This window comes from Neovison vison, chromosome X (genome assembly GCF_020171115.1).
Source record: "Neovison vison isolate M4711 chromosome X, ASM_NN_V1, whole genome shotgun sequence".
NCBI classification, from domain to species: Eukaryota; Metazoa; Chordata; class Mammalia; order Carnivora; family Mustelidae; genus Neogale; species Neogale vison.
The window spans coordinates 127,958,227-127,974,486 of record NC_058105.1 but is presented as its reverse complement, the minus strand read 5'-3'; the positions used below and the strand labels follow the sequence as shown (position 1 = coordinate 127,974,486).

The following is a 16,260-nucleotide window of genomic DNA, read 5'->3' as shown; positions in this document are numbered from 1 at the left end:
GTTGTTGTTGTTGTTTTTGTGATTTCACATAGACGTGAAATCATATGGTATTTGTCTTTCTGGGTTTGACTTACTTCACTGAGCATAATTCCCTACAAAAAAAAAAAAAAAAAAAGTCTCCAATCCAGAGAACTGCGGGTCTCCAGAGGGAGTGCCGCGTGGGGAGGGAGGAGGCATGGCAGAACCAGGTGAAGGGGATGTAGAGGGGCACTGTCTTGGTTATAAAAAGAAGTCACGAGGGGGGAAAAAAAAAAAAGAAAAGAAAAGAAATTACGGGGATGAAACCTAGAGCCCAGGGCAAAGAGTCCATTACATTGGAAAAAACAGAGCATCAGTAATACACAGCATTTCGAATCAATAGCATACCCCGGAAACTAAGATAACATTGTATGTTAATCATAGGGCAACTTAAAAAAAAAAAAAAAGGTTTCCCCCAAGTCATCACCAGGGGAACCAACAGATCTCATGCAAAGACAGGACAAGCACAGACCAGCCCCTGCGGACCGGGGGTCCTGTTCTGCCTCCCCTCCCTCCCCCCAGCTGAAGATCTCCCCTAGAGCCTTTCCGCAAAATCATTCACCTTGTGAAACTTCTGCAAAGAAAAAAGTGGGTTTCGGAACTGACCTCGTGGGCTTTGTGCTGTGCATGTGTAGGCTGAGTCGGCAAACAGGAATGGATCACACCCTGAAATTTCAGGCTCTTCACCTTCCTTTCGTGTCAGTGGTTTTTTTGGTTTTTGTTTTGTTTTAAGTACTGACCAGAAGCACCTGGGTGGCTGGGTCCGTGAGGGTCTGGTTAAGCGTCTGCCTCCAGCTCAGGTCGTGATATTGGGGTCTTGGGATCGAGCCCCACTTTACCCTCATGGCTCTACAGGGAGTCTGCTTCTCCCCCTACCCCTCCCCTCTGCTCATGCTCTCTCGCCAATAAACAAAATCTTTAAATAAAATACAATCAATAGCACTGACCGGCTGTGAGCCGTCCGGGAAAAATCACAGAAGCTCCGTGTGACTGCGTTTCTTTCCACGTAAATGAAGGAATACAAACGTTTGTGCGATTTCTTACGAGTCCTCGCAACATGGGATTCTGAATTACTGCCTCATATCCTCATGAATAGCCCAACAAACTCTAGGCTGTATGTGATAGAGGCAATTTAATCCTCAGTATAATCATCAATTGAATCACCAGTCAGGCGGAATTTTGTATTCCCCCAACGGAAGGTCGGTAAAGACCTGTACTCTTCTAGAATCCTTGCACCATGCCGTCCAGACCCTCCAAAAATTATAATACGTCAAACTGAAACAGTCACAAAGCTTACATAGTGTTGACATGAACGCTGTCCTGGATTCCAGAGAGGCCGGTACGTCCTGCAAGGCTCTTGGAGTGGAGGACAAGGAGGGGAGGAAATAGGGGAAGCAGCTGGGTCCCATTTGTGAGCTGCCCAGGTGAGGACCCGGGAGCAGCCAGCGCCAGGACGAGCCCCGTGCACCACCCACCACAGGGGGCCTGCCAACACCATTAGGGACACATGCGGTTTACGGGTCCTTCCTCGAAGGGGAAGCAAGCTGCCAACCTGCACGGTTGAAGAGAAACCAGAGGGAGCCAAGACCGTGGACGGCTCAGCTGCCGACACGTTTCAACACCTCACGACCCAGGGATGCCCCGGGGAGGGGACATAAAACGGCCCAGGGCTCCATGCCTCGATCTGGGAATGTCATCAGGCCCCCGCAGGTGGGCAGGCTGGGCTGTGTTTCGTCTGAATGAAGCAGCATATTTGGGGGGCAGGGGGAGGCAGACAATGCTTAAATACAGGATTGCAACCTGCATCCCCTTCATAGTTACATTTTTAAGATTTTGTTTATTTATTTGACAGAGATCACAAGTAGGCAGTGAGGCAGGCAGAGAGAGAGAAGGGGGGGGGGAGCAGGCTCCCCGCAGAGCAGAGAGCCGGATGTCGGGCTTGATCCCAGGACCCTGAGACCATGACCTGGGCGGAAGGCAGAGGCTCAACCCACTGAGCCACCCAGGTGCTGCATAAGTTACATTTGCAAGACAGAAAAGGTCCAGGGAGCTCTTGGAAAGATTTAGCAACAAAGTTGTAACAATCCAATTTGTCAGTGTAACCAACATGTTTCAGGTTTTACTGAGCCTGTTACAGCATTACCGAATGCAGGTACTTTTTGTCTTTTTACAAATCAGGGGACACCTGGGGGGCTCAGTGGGTGAAGCCTCTGCCTTCAGCTCAGGTCATGATCTCAGGGTCCTGGGATCGAGCCCCGCATCAAGCTCCCTGCTCAGTGGGGAGTCAGCTTCCCCCTCCATTCCTCCCCCTGCTCATGCTCTCTCTCAAATGAATAAATGATTTTTAAAAATCTTCAGAACCCGCTCGCTTTGGCAGCACATACACTAAAAGTCTTCAGAAACACCGGTTTCCCAATAAAAAAATAAACCATACACTTAAGGAAATATGGATGAGTATTTATAAAATTTACTACTTGAATTATATAGACCTATAAATTATATATGCTGATGTATATTTATGAATTTACATATGTATGCTGGTATTTATATATTTATATGATATAAAATATACATAAGATTAAGAAAATGGAAAGTCTATAAATCAGATACATAAATATATAAAGTGTCAGTATACATGTAGGTTTTTTATGTACATGTATGCATGTTATGTATATTTTATATATGTAAAACCAACATAAAATGCCATATATTTATATATAATAAAGATAATATATATATATGTGTGTGTGTGTGTGTGTGTATATATATATATATATCAGTACATATGTTAGGTACTTATGGAAGTAAACAATTTCTAGGCACCTGGGTGGCTCAGCCCGTTAATCATCTGCCTTTGGCTCAGGTCATGATCTCAGGGTCCTGGGATCGAGTCCCGCATCGGGCTCTCTGCTCAGCAGGGAGCTTGTTTCTCCCCCTCCCTCGGCCGCCCCCCTTCAATAAATAAATTTAAAAAAAAAAAACAAACAACTGAAACGAAACAATTTCTTGTTAATTTGGACGGGACCAGATTCAACATGCAGAGACATTCTATTGTGAAATTAAGACACATGTTGATTTATGCAAGTTGGTGTCAACTTGGTATATGACAATATGTCTTTCTTGTCATTCACGCAAGGAAACCCTGAAACAACATAATTACGGCACTGGTGGACGTGATCCGTGAAACGCTCATGGCGGACTGAATCCTCCTACAACACCTTTGCCCAAAGTCTAAGTGAGGAAGGACGTGAGCGTTCTACTATGAACCCACACGGTCAAGACTGTTTTGCTGAGATGGTGTTTTTCCAACATTATGCATCGCGAGGAACTTCTGGTTTTATTTATTAAGGGTTTCTGCGTGGAGTTCTAGGGGAGGGTTGGGTTTTGTTTGTTTTTCGGTTATTGTTTTTAAGATTATATTTATTGATTGGACACAGAGAGAGAGGGAGGGAGGGAGGCAGATTCTGAAGCAGGCTCCAGGCTGAGTCCAGAGCCCAAGGCAAGGCTCGATCTCTCGACTCTGGGTTCACAATTTGAGCCAAAACCATATGTCAGATGCTCAACGGAGCCACCCAGGTGCTCCCTGCCTTGTTGTTTCATAAGAACCTTGTTGCCTGTTTTTGCACAGTCTACAATCCACCCACAAAACCCTCCTTTCACTGAAGCTGGCTTCTTGTATGCTGTAACAAATTCAGGTTGCTCGAACTTTCTGCTCTGCTGTTTTAGCATCCCTGCTGTCTCCAGAGGTTACCCCCCACCCCATCTGTGGCGGAGACGGATTCAGGACCTCCTCGTGGGCACATGCAATTGCAAATCGTACGGATTCCTCATATAGCAGCCATGAATTGCTCAGATCACGTTTCATTTTTTCAATTAGATGCAGTAAGACAGCCCCAGGAACTCCGGATACCATAGAACAGGTGTAATCCTAGAGTCAACAGAAGTGATGCGAATGTGGTCTGCCTCTCAAGACACGTTCTTGCCCTGTACTCACCCTCCCTTGCACGATGCAGTGAGAGGATTCGCTGCCTACGGGGGGAGGCGAAGGGGGCATGCAGGTGCTGTGGCCTGGCATAGTGGGTCCGGAGGGAGCTAGGTCAGCAGGAGACGCAGCTGCTTCCTCCCTGCAGGGGAACCCTGATAAGGGAGCCGGGGGTGACTGCAACCCACAAACTCCTGTGCTTTATTTCTCTGCACATTTAACTATTGTTTAAAGATTTTTAACTTGAACTACTTAAAGATTTAACTATTGTTTAAAGATTTTTTACTTATTTATTGGAGAGAGAGAGTGCGCGGGAGTGGGAAGGGAGAACAGAAGCAGAGTCCCCGATGAGCCGAGGGTTCGATCCCAGGACCCCAAAACCTGACTCCAGCCGACGCTTCCCCGACTCAGCCACCCAGGCGCCCCTGAACATTGAACGATTACTTAATTTCCATGTAACTCAGACTTTCCTCCTGGGTGGACTTCACCCTTCCCCTCGGACAGAACTATTTTCTCCCGCGACACCTGCTGGGGTCCGTTGCAGCTGCTTTCCCTGAAGTCTGGGCTAAGAGACCCAAGTGGAGCACAAAGAAAGATGCTGGCCTTCGGGGGCATTGTTTGGTATTTGCTTTTTTGTTTTGTTTTGTTTTGTTTTGTTTTTTTAGTGATTGTTTTGTTTCTGCAATGGTCTACTTTTCACTGCTTCTAGTTCTCTAACGGCATGAATTCCAAATCATTCTCCGTGGTAGGATCCTAACAGTATGAGCTCTTTGCACAGAATGAGCTCACAGGTGAGTGGTTTTACATATATACATACATATATATGTCCCCCTGGTGTCCCTGAGGCCAGGCAGCCTTCTTTTCCCCAAGGCTCCAGGTTGCCTCCCTACCTGGTCGGGTACAGCTTCACCTGTCTGTCCGCCTCTAGGACTTTGTCCTGTTCAAGCGGGTAAAATGTCCCAGTGTTAACATCGTCATCTGAAAACTATAAAAATGAACCTGATGCTACCATCGAAGCTCTATGGCCCTGGCGATTTGGCCTTGAACTACTTATCGGTATTGGATTAAGCCACTATTTATTTAATTTATGTATTTAATTTATTTATTTAATGAAGCCATTATTTAAGCCAGATTGATCAGCACTGAATTAAGCTATTGTTTTCCTTAACAGGGAACATAGGACTTGAAAGATGAAACCCATAAAAACATACACATACACACACACACACACACACACACAGGACAGGAGATTCTGACATAAAACGCTTTTGTTCCTAATCATAAGACCGTCGTTCATGTTTTACTGTTTCTACCCACCCCACAACTTTTTTTCTTGAATATTTATGATAGAAGGGCAAAATGGCATTGTTTTACAGATTGTCACGTGGATAATAAACAAAAAATCAGCAATGGGGTCTTCTTTATATGGCTACTTCTTAGCCTTCAACAGATATTGAATAAATAAACGTAATAGAGAGGAAAAAAATACCCAGTTGATTCCTGCAGATTACCCTAGCAAGGGAACCACTCTCCAGAATCTCACATTCTCTCAGTTTCTCTCGCTGCTCTGTAAAATATTGGGGAGCCTGGGTGGCTCAGTGGGTGAAAGCCTCTGCCTTCAGTTCAGGTCATGATCTCAGGGTCCTGGGATCGAGCCCCACATCAGGCTCTCTGCTCAGCGGGGAGCCTGCTTCCCCCTCTCTCTCTCTGCCTGCCTCTCTGCCTACTTGTGATCTCTGTCTGTCAAATAAATAAATAAAATCTTCTAAAAAATAAATATATATATATATATATATATAGTATAAGGATTCTCAGAACAATTCCATGATGATCGGTATGTAATTTGGGTAACACTCATTACAAAGAATGTCGAATTATCTGTCACGTCCTTGACTCCATTCGTGGGAGGCTGCTGGAGTCCTTTACCGGCCTGTCTGCAGGGTAACATGCAAGAGTCGGGTAGGACAGGCAAGGTTCTCCAAACTGGGTCGAGCTGGGATCCTCCTCAGCAAAAGAGTCTCGGATTTGAAGCTCTCCCCATCCGTTGGTAGCACTTTTGCATGATTTTTGAGAGAATTGCCACCAGAAAAATAATAATAATAATAATAATAATAATAATAATAAAACCTCTCTCCAGGACGTCATATACAAGGATCTCCAGCTCGGCCATCTGAGTGGCATGGCCTATTGAGGTTGGTGCGTGAAGCCAGAAGATCACACGTCGGATAAAAGAGAGTCTACTGATGGGGGCACCTGGGTGGCTCCGTGGTTTAAAGCCTCTGCCTTCGGCTCAGGTCATGATCTCAGGGTCCTGGGATCGAGCCCCGCATCGGACTCCCTGCTCAGCGGGGAGCCTGCTTCCTCCTCTCTCTCTGCCTGCCTCTCTGCCTACTTGTGATCTCTGTCTGTCCAATAAATAAAATCTTGAAAAAAAAGAGAGAGAGAGATTCTACCAAGGTGGCCGAGTAGGAGAGGACTATCTGTGATTTTTCAATCTCTGAGGCTCAGGGACAGTGGGATTCCAGGTACTGGTCACGCTTTGGGTCTGCTGACCGAGCTTACTATCGCCTCGCGTGGATTTTCATAAGGACCCGCAGGAAACGGCTGGGATGGGCGAGAACACGTCCACCACCGAGGGCTCACGCAACCAGCACACCCAAAAGCGTCTCGGGGGCGCGCCCTTCTTGGATGAGTCCAAGTCATCAGCTTTATGCCTGTATTTACTCACAGGTTTGCCGAAATGAAAACCAGTGTTTTACAAATACGGGGTTTGACAGCTTTGAGAAAGAGAACCAGCCACACACATATGGCCTGTGAAGATTTCTTTCAGATCCTCGTGGGAGCTCTTTGCGGTTGTGATTTGCTACCGTCTCCTGACGAGGGGATCTCTGCATCTTATCTAGTCACGTCTCTGATGCCTTCAGCCTGGGAAGGAGCCATGAGACCTCATCACTCCCCAAAACCGGGAGACAGCTCAGAAGCAAACGGAGGGCAGAGAGAGAAGGGGAGAACCCATGCTACGCACCCCAAACAGGACGGGAGACACATGCATGAGCCAAAGACCTTAACCATGTTCTTACGAGCACATCGGAGAGTTCTGGCATATTCCAAACCCATCACTTTACTACCAGCCCTGAACTTCTGCCCCAGCCTGCAACTGGCACATAGGACACGTTCCACCCAAGAGCTCCAGGAAAGGGGGAGGAGCAAACCCAAGGATCAGAGCTCTAGTGCAGAAAGAAGCTAATTTCCAGAAAAACACAGAAATACCTCAGTCATGCGATTTCTTTCCTGCCAGGGCCAAGGAGCTCCCCCTCCTGAGTGCACCATATTGGTTTTTCATGTTGACCAAAGCCACCAAGAGAATGAGTTAGCAGAGGGCTACACAGATCGAGAGCCGAGGCCACCATACCGTCAGATGGTCTCCATCCTTTTTGTATGGTATGCTTTTTTTCTTTTCTTTTCTTTTCTTTTCGAGTATCATTGAAACACAGTTAGTTTAGTTTCAGGTGGTCACAGTGTTTTTGGAGCAGAGCACAAGTTGCCTATCCACCCAGGCAGGAAAGATCCATAGCTAGTCACATGGTCCCACAGACAGAAGAGGTCCCAAGCGGTTCACAAAAGCACACGAAATGTGAATTCATTACATTCCCGTGAGTACTACGATATGCTTGCCATCACGTGTGCGTAACAGATTTCCCAAGCTGTAGTTTCCGTGCACCTTTCTACATCAATACTGGAGACCAGCGGCGTGGAAATGCACTCGCCACATACAATACTTTCTTCTGGAAAATGCAGGACTTGTCTATCTCCCTAGATCTACTAATGTACTCTATGTGTATGGTACTTTTGATGTTTAATGCTTACAGTATTTTTGATACAGTCATTTATCCCATAGGCTGTATATTTACCAAAAAACTATACAATACATAATTGTGTGTATATATGTATCTAAATGAATTCATTCATCGAGATATCTAAAAGCTAAAACAGAGATGTATAAAAGCTTTTCAATGAATTGCGACATAGACCAAGTTTAAATGATGAAAGCTTTCTCCATCAATTACCTAAATTGCATGGAAAAACAAGTTTATAAATGAATAACACACAAGGACAATTAGGAGTGCCTATAAATGTAGTCTTAAACACTAGTAATTGTATACATATTTACATGGAATTCCGCGAGCTAAAGAATGCAAGGTTTCTAGATATAGTTCGCAAATAACATTATTTTATGCAAGAAACAGCTCGTAGTTGGGGCACCTGGGGGGCTTAGTGGGTTAAGCCTCTGCCTTCAGCTCAGGTCATGGATCTCAGGGTCCTGGGATGGAGCCCCCCATGCCATCAAGCTCTCTGCTCAGTGGGGAGTCTGTTTCCTTCTCCCTCTCTGCCTCTGTGTTTCCAATAAATAAGTCTTTAAAAAAAGAAATAAAGGGAAAGAGGTCTTGCTTACATTTGAGCCTCTGGGCGTCCGTGTGTAGGTAAACACACACGTTTCAATCATTACCACATTCCTTGAGCCCACAAGGCCGTTCCTGACTGACTTAGAAAAGCAGGTGAGAAACCCTCCCCAGGGTCTCCGTGTCGCAGACCAGCCAAGGAAGGCATCCCTGGTCCCTGGCCCAGCTCTGAACCAAGCCTTGGTGGTGCGGAAAGGCGAAACTAGGAAAGTGATACCAAGAGCAAATCCCATCAGGACGATGGGAACGGAGCAAGAGACCTTTGCCACACTTTGCAAAAAAGAAGCCTCAGCCTTCTCAGCGCCATTTCCAGCCACTCAGGGTCAGTAACCGTGGTTCTTTGTTTAAAGGATCCAAAACCCCAGCAAGGAATGTGACGTCAAACTCACCAAGTCGTTTGTTTTTATGGTCCAGAGAGAGCAGGCCAAGGTGCACGCTTCCAAGAGGGGGCACTTTGCAAAATTTGCAATATTTGTATCCTTTGCTCTTCCCTGGCGGCAGGGACACGATGGGGGCAGGGGATGGGGGCACAATCGGGGGGAGGGGCACAACCAACAGAAACAAAAAATGGGCAATGGAGCCTAGAGGAGCAGCTAATGCCGGCAAGTGTGTAACTTACTCAAATTCCAAGATTCATAGAGGGCAATGGTGCTTGCAGGGGGCCGGGGAGACTGAGAAAGGGGCTTTAGGAATCAATGGGCGTAATCTCTTAGCTAAACCAGATGAGCAAATCTGAGACCTGAGCAATACAACCTCCTACTCAGTGTAAGCAATACGGTACCGTTCGCTGGAAAGTTTGCTAAGAGACCAGACCTCAGCTCCCGGGTTCTTACCCCAACAACCGAAAATCTAAACATGCACCTAGGATGATAACTTCCAGGCCCAGGTAACTCATCATGCCATGAGGAATTGGCCTTTCGAAATCACAAGTCTCAGCAGCATGAACAGGCAGAACCAAGAAGGCCCCATTGTCATCCCAAAATAGCACTCGGTTCCTGTAGCAAATCACTATTTATAGAACATTCATCTTAAAGAAAGGCACCCAAACAAAACCCTGGATGGTTTCCACACATTTCCACACACCTGGGAAAGCACAAGCCATTTCATTAGCACTACCCCGCATAAAGATCTGTCTCCTGGAGACTGATTCTGACGAGGTTTAAAGGCTTTGTGCTTCCTTGTTTTCTCCCTAAATGATGCAAAGGTGATGCTTTCTCTGCTCAGGAATCGGTTCACTACAGCTTCGTCTTACTGTGTGGGTTATGTTCGTTGGGGTTCGGTTTGTTTTCCTGAAGGTGTCACTTCTGGGAGGAAGGGAGGGTTGGGCGAGATACAAGGACCATTCTGGAAACTGGCCAGTTTGCACAGGCACGTAGAGCTCAGGCAGGCACACACCTGACCAGGGAACTCAACACTCAAGTGGCTGGACTTTGAAGGGAGCCCTGGACGAACGGCTTGTGCCCCGCAGGCAACCTTCCATTGTTGTGATTTTAAGAGCCTTTTTCCTTTGTTGAGTTGTCACTACTGCAGAGAGAAAAGCTTGGCCTACAGGTCTGTGCAAAGGCAGGCCTCGGCAAAATGGCAAACCTGTATGGCCTTGATTTCTACGCCCTGCTCATTTCTGCTCCTCCGTCCACCCCGAGAAAAAGAGGGCTCAAGGCAAAGAAGAGCGAAGGCTTCAGAAGGCCCCATGTAGGCTGTTTAGAGAAAAATAACAAAACTGGAAAACATTCATGGCGGGGGGGAGGGTGGCCCATGAATGGGCAAACGCCATCCATGGCGTCGGGAACTGCTAGCTGGTGAGTTTAAGAAATCCGTTGTTACCGCACGGAGGCCCGGTCTGTCTTCAGATCATGAGTACTATTTAACGTAATTAAGGAGAACATGAAGTCTGTTCTCAAAAATAAACAAATAAATAAATGGAAATTATGCAACTTGTTTCATGGAACCCCTGAATGTATTTTTTTCTCACTGGGGAACATACCATCTATGGTGTACGTGGAAATCATTATAGAAAGAAACACAGAGTCGTTTATATACGGCTCCCCCCCCCCAAAAAAAAAGAGAAGAAAAAGTGTACCTTACAGTTAAAATCCGCATACTGAAATCGGCTCCCCCATGTTTGGGATTTAAGTATACTTTAGCCAGAAAAGCCTATCTGCCGGCTGAGGATTTAGGGACGTCAAATATGTTTCTCCTGAAACGTCATGGAGTGAGATACATTCCATCAACAAGTTGCCGTCCTCATCATACTCAGCCACGTACTCCGTGTATCAAATACGGAGCTGGACTTCAAACCACAGACTCTTCAACAGAAGCCGGATTCCCAGGCACTTGAATGTTTACTTTTGTAACAACCAACTCCCGGCTTTTTTTTTCCCCCTTCCTGTGGTCGGGGCATAAGAGGGACCATAATCTAAAGAGTTCTGAAAAAGACCCTTGCACATTCTGAATGCAACGTAACAGGCTTAGCCAGTAAGCACGCTATCCCTTGTGCAGAGACCAGAAGCTTTCCACAAATTACTACAAAGGAACCCAAATGAAAAGGCCAAGTTCAGAAAGAAAGAGAAACCGCCATATACTTATCATTAGTCTACACATTCCATGCCCCCCCCAAAAAAAGAACTTGCCACAATCCTCAAGTTCATTCACTTGCAAATTTAGCAACAGCTCTGTACCTGCCTCATCCACCTCCTGGGGCAATCAGTTACGTATCAAGGATCTTTTCTATTCTTAGATTTGCTCAAAATCCGCCGGACTGCAGCATTTAAGACCAAACGTACATTCAGCAATATTTGAAAAAAAAAAAAAAGATACAAAGAAAAGCAACTATTCCTTTACCCCAGGAAAACAGGTCAAAACACCTTAAAGCCGGCCTCGGATCCCAGCTATTATTATGAAAATACAATTATCATTCAGTTCCTGCTCCACACCATCCCGGGTTCCCCCCCAAAGAACACAAGTCTGTCATTTGAATTCAGGGATTTAAACTGATGAAGTAATTTTCCACTTGCTACAACTGGTCCTGATCATTTTCTTCCACGCCAAGATGATACTCTTGAAAACTGCTATAGCTCCAAATTTATGCCATACATTTAAGCCATATATATATGGCCATATATATATATATAGCATTTCCTTGGATAACACAATTCTGGAAGTCTAATCTGAAAAAAAAAAAAAAAGATACATAGTTGCAGAGCCTTCCCTACCTCCTGGTGAAATTCTTATGTTCCCGATATGGGGACAAAAACAAATACAAAATCTAGATTTTTTTTTTTTTGGAAATAAGGGATGGATGCAAGCATGGGCTATTAACGCTTTCTCCAGTGTTCCGTGCACACAAGGAAACCTATCCTGAGATTTTTTTTTTTTCACGCTTCCTGTTAACCTCTTCCTACAGACAATTCAAGGCACGTAATACTTCTGCACTCTCTTCCCCCACCCCCTTTCCCCACCGCCCCCACAAAAAGTGCAGATTTCGGTGCAATGTGCTCATTTCTCTGCGTTCTGCCACCCTCGAGGAAGCCGGCGAGCACGTCCCTTCCCACCGTGGAGCCGTGTGAGCGGCTGAGGTTGCTTTGTTCTGACGGGAAGTCGGATCTGTTTCTCCCCTGGACCTTGAATTTCTGGCTGCAGGACGTACCTCCCCACTCGGGCTTCAGCTGGCCCCTGTGTGTTGCCTGTGGAACGCCCACACAGGCTGCAAATTCTGCATCAGGATAACTAGGTCTCCCTCAACTTTTTCTTGCCTTCTTTTACCCCATTTTCTTTTCTTTTTTTTTTTTTTTTCTCCTTTTCTGCGTCCCTGAAATTTTGCTAAGTGCTGACTCTGGGCATGGCCCTCGCTCGCCCCACCTCTCACTAGAAGGCAGTTCAGGCAACGCGCCCTTGACGCCGAAGCCAGAGATCCCTTCTTAAAGCATAGGATATGAGCACAGAAAACGGTCCCCCCCCCTCCCCAACTGACCAAATGGGGGGGGGGGCCCAAATCACAAGCAGAATCCACACTACCACCTTGTGGATTCTGCTCGCAAGGACAGCACCTGCTAGGTTTAATAACCCCCACCCAGCAGCACTCACCCCACATTTCCTAAGTTGGTCCAAAAGCAAGATTGGGATCCGCGGTGCCCACTCGCCCCACACTCGCCGGCGCGCTCGGATTCCGGCGCTCCGCGCGCCCCCGGCGCCTGGCCCGAGCTGCAGCCGGGACCCTCCGCAGGGGCCGTCCCCCCACACACCAGATCCCCTCCCCGCGGACCCCAACGCGGCCTCCGGCGCCCCCTCCCCAGCCCCGCGGCTCCGACAATACACAGACGCACACCTGCAGGTCGGTTGAGCATAAGGAGTCCGAGCGAGCACCAGCCGCAGCCAAAAATAAAAAATGCATAAAATAAAGGCAGCGAGGCTTTGCTGGGGCAGGGCGGGGGGACGCAGAGGCCGTGCCACGCGCCCTCCCGGCCGGACGCGCGCTCCCAGGTGGTCCCGCGGGCCCGGGGTGCGGGGCTCCGGGCGCCGGCGCCCCCGCCCCCGCCCCGGGAAGAAAGGGCGCTGTGTCTGGCGGCGAGCAGGCGCCGGAGTGGTGCGCCCGGGCCCAGGGCTGCGCGCCGCACGGGGCCCAGATCCCGGCGCGCGGACCGCGGGGCCGGCCCGCGAGACTCGCGCCCAGCACTCGGAGCCCGCGCGCCCTCTCCGGGCCGAGGGAGCCCGGGCAGGGTGGGGGGCGCGCGCGGGGAGACGGGGGGCGTCCAGCAGGCAGACGGGCGAGCGCGCCCAGGGAGGCGGCGGGCGTCCGGGAGAGCGGGCGGGGGAAGGGACAGCCGAGGGGTCGGCCGCGCGGCCGGGGACCTGGGCCCTGCCCCCACCCCCGCCAGCCCGCGGCCCCCCGCCCCGCCCGCGCCCCTGCCCCGGCGCAGGGTCTGCAGCCCGGCGACACAGCGCCCCTTCCCACCCCCGCCCGCACGTCCGCAGGTCGGGCCACGCGGGTGCGGGCGCAGGTGGAGGGGCGCCGCCGCGGCCTGGGGGAGGGGGCGGGACTCAAGTTCGCCGGCTGCCTCCGGGGTCGCGCAGCCCGGCGCCCACTCCCCGCTGTGCCCCCGCCCCCGCCTCGGGCAGCCCGGAGCCGGATCTTCGAGACCCGCTCTGCCCACTGGAGTGGGAGGGGGGCCAGGCCGAGCCGCGCGGGATTGGGGTGGGGGGGCAGCCATCGGCCGCGGAAGCCGGGGGTTGGGGGGCAGGAGGGAATTTGCAGCGCGGGACGGCGGAAAGCTTGGAATGGGGCTTTCTGCTGGGTTCCCCGAGGCCAAGGTGGGGGGGGGGGTGGTCCACATATTAGGAAACGACTCCTACCTCCAGACCCCTACCTCCAGCGCAGTCCAGGGGACCGGCCGGCCGTGCGCCCCGCGAGCTCTGCTCCCGGGAGCCGGTTTCTCTGTGGGCAGCGACTTGGGGTCGGCATCCCCCGGAGACCCAGCTAGGGCGCCGGGCGCCCGTTCCCGCAGCGACCAACTTTTGTGGTCCTGCAGACACGCAGGCTGCGCGGGGATGCTGCTCACCAGGCAGCTGCGTGCCCCCCGAAAAGGTCCAGGCCAGACCCAAAGGCTCCCGAAGCTGCAAAACACCGCCGCCACCACCAACACCACCCCCCCCGCCCGGCTTTCCGCCGCCTGCCTCCCCCCTACCCACACGCACGGGAAAAGGGGGGCCTGGAGCCCGCTCCCCGGCTTTGCAGAACCCGCTCGAAGCTACCGTCATCGGGCTTCCTCCCGGGGTCTCCGGCGCGCCCGGGTCGCTCCCCAGCAAAGCCCAGCCAGGTCCTAATCAATCACGTGCGTTATTTCGTGTATCACATCAGCCGTCATCTTCTACGAGGCCGGCAGAGGATGGAGGAAAAAAAAAAAAAAAAAATCGCTTAATGCAACCTCGGCCAAGCCTGTTTTCCTTTTTTTCCTCTCTGGTTAACCCCCCCAAAGAAAGCAGCTCGGGAGTGGTAGCTGACAGTTTTCTTAAAGAAGAAGGGGGTAGGGGGGAGAGAAAAGGGAGGAAAAAAAAAAAAAAAAGCCAAAAAAGCTCGTGGCGGCTCACAGTCTCCAGAAGTAGCCCTGTCTTTATCTCCAGTCCCGGTTTGCAGAGAACTGACGCTTTGCTCTTGCTCTCCCTCTACTGCAGATAATTTTTTTTTTTCCTCCTCTCCCCGCCACACTCTTCTGTTTATTCGTATGTAAGACAGCGCTACTTTGTAAACACATCACACACGGCCCCAGGGCCGTTCAAAGAGCTGATTGCAGCAAAATACTTCCAAACCCTGGGGAGGGGGGAGCAATTTTTTTTTTGTTTAAGTCCAAAGGGGAAAAAAAAAAAATTAAAAATGCAATGTTAGTGTGGATCTGTGCATGAAGCTGGCACAGGACCGGCCCCACATATCCCTCCACACTCCCACTCACACCTAAGAAATGGAGCGGCAGATGGGCGCAAGTCTTGTCCGAATTTCCAAAATAAAATGAAAGAAAAGGCCTGGAGGAAGTGGAACTCGAGCGCCTTTGGGGAGGCTCTGGCTGGGGCGCACACGCACGTCCCAGTGTTGAAAAGGCTTGGAAAATACATCCATAACCCAGAGACCCATCTTCACCCGGCACCTACCTTAGTCGTGGAAGGGCTGCATTGGCAGGAACGGCTGTTTTCAACACATCCAGATTTTTCTAGGGAACCCTGACGGAGGGTAGGATTCAGGAAGGCTGTGTTGAGTCCCGGAGTCTGGGCTTTTTCCAATCCACCCCCTCCCCTTCCCTAGATCTGCTCCTCCAGAGGAATGTGGGGACCACCGACGCGGCCGTTGGGAGGAAATTCGTTGTTTCGGCCCCAAAGAGGAGGAAAAAGCCACCCAGTGAGAGCAGGAAGGGCAGAGCGGGGTCTGAATGAGAGCTCTGTGCGGAGAGACAGAGACGGGTCTGCCAGGGAGAGGGGAGACTGCCGAGAGAGCTCCTGATGTCTCCCCGATCCCCCTCTGCTATTGGACCAAACTGAATGAATTTTACAAAGGCAGCAGCCAATGGATCTCCGCACTGGGTCCCATCACTACAGAAACCACATCCACCGCTACAAGCCAATGCAAAGAGCAGCTAATCCCAGTGCAAACCAGCTGTAACAGAGATCCCCGGGGCCAGGGTGGCGAAACAGGTGAGCGCCTCACGCGGGGCCACCATGCCACTGGGGCGCGGAACAAAGCTGGCTGCCGCCGGGGGTTGGTTCTGCCCTCCTCCTCCACCCCAAACACGCTACAGTATTTGCAAACATCTTTAACTCTTGGAGGGTTTGCACCGCAAGAAGACTGGCACAGAGGAGCCCTGCGGTTGGGCTGACGAATATGTTACTGTAACAGGGTGGTGGTGTGGTTACACTGGAAGCAACAGTATCTTTTTTTTTTTTTTTTTTTTTGGCATCAAATTGCAATGGAAGGTCTGTAAAGGACAGAGTCTCCCTGACGCCCAGGTGATGGGCCCATACCTTTTGTTTGCTTCTTTTCTGACACAGTCATGTTTTGGATGAATACAGCACTGGGAGAGGTTTTTAGGATTTGGCCCGTTCTAGTTTAACACCTCAACCCTGCTTCCGGGGTCCAGTTAATCCTTCCCCGGCCAACTTCAAGTTTGCCAGTAGGACCTGGTATGTCTCCTTGGCTTGGAGGGAGCTGGTTCTGCATGGGCCGTGTCTGAGGTCTCTAACCGATAAGTCAGGGGACGCTGTACCAACGCAGATGCTAAAACCACATTGCTGGGGCTCAAGTTGCACGCGACCTTAGGC

General features: G+C 49.9%; 1 protein-coding gene across 3 annotated transcripts in view; it reads right to left on the bottom strand.

The window, feature by feature from the left end:
* The window catches only part of NLGN4X (neuroligin 4 X-linked), a 296,617-nt gene extending 281,145 nt beyond the window's left edge, over positions 1 to 15,472 (bottom strand). The window contains exon 1 of one of the 3 annotated variants that reach the window (XM_044235128.1): positions 15,100 to 15,472. The gene's annotated coding sequence lies outside the window, so the exon portion shown is untranslated. Of the gene's footprint in view, positions 1 to 14,151; positions 14,401 to 14,544; positions 14,577 to 15,099 lie in introns of those variants that run through there. The other 2 variants (XM_044235127.1, XM_044235126.1) reach the window with 2 other exon arrangements.
* Positions 15,473 to 16,260: the final 788 nt, after the last annotated feature.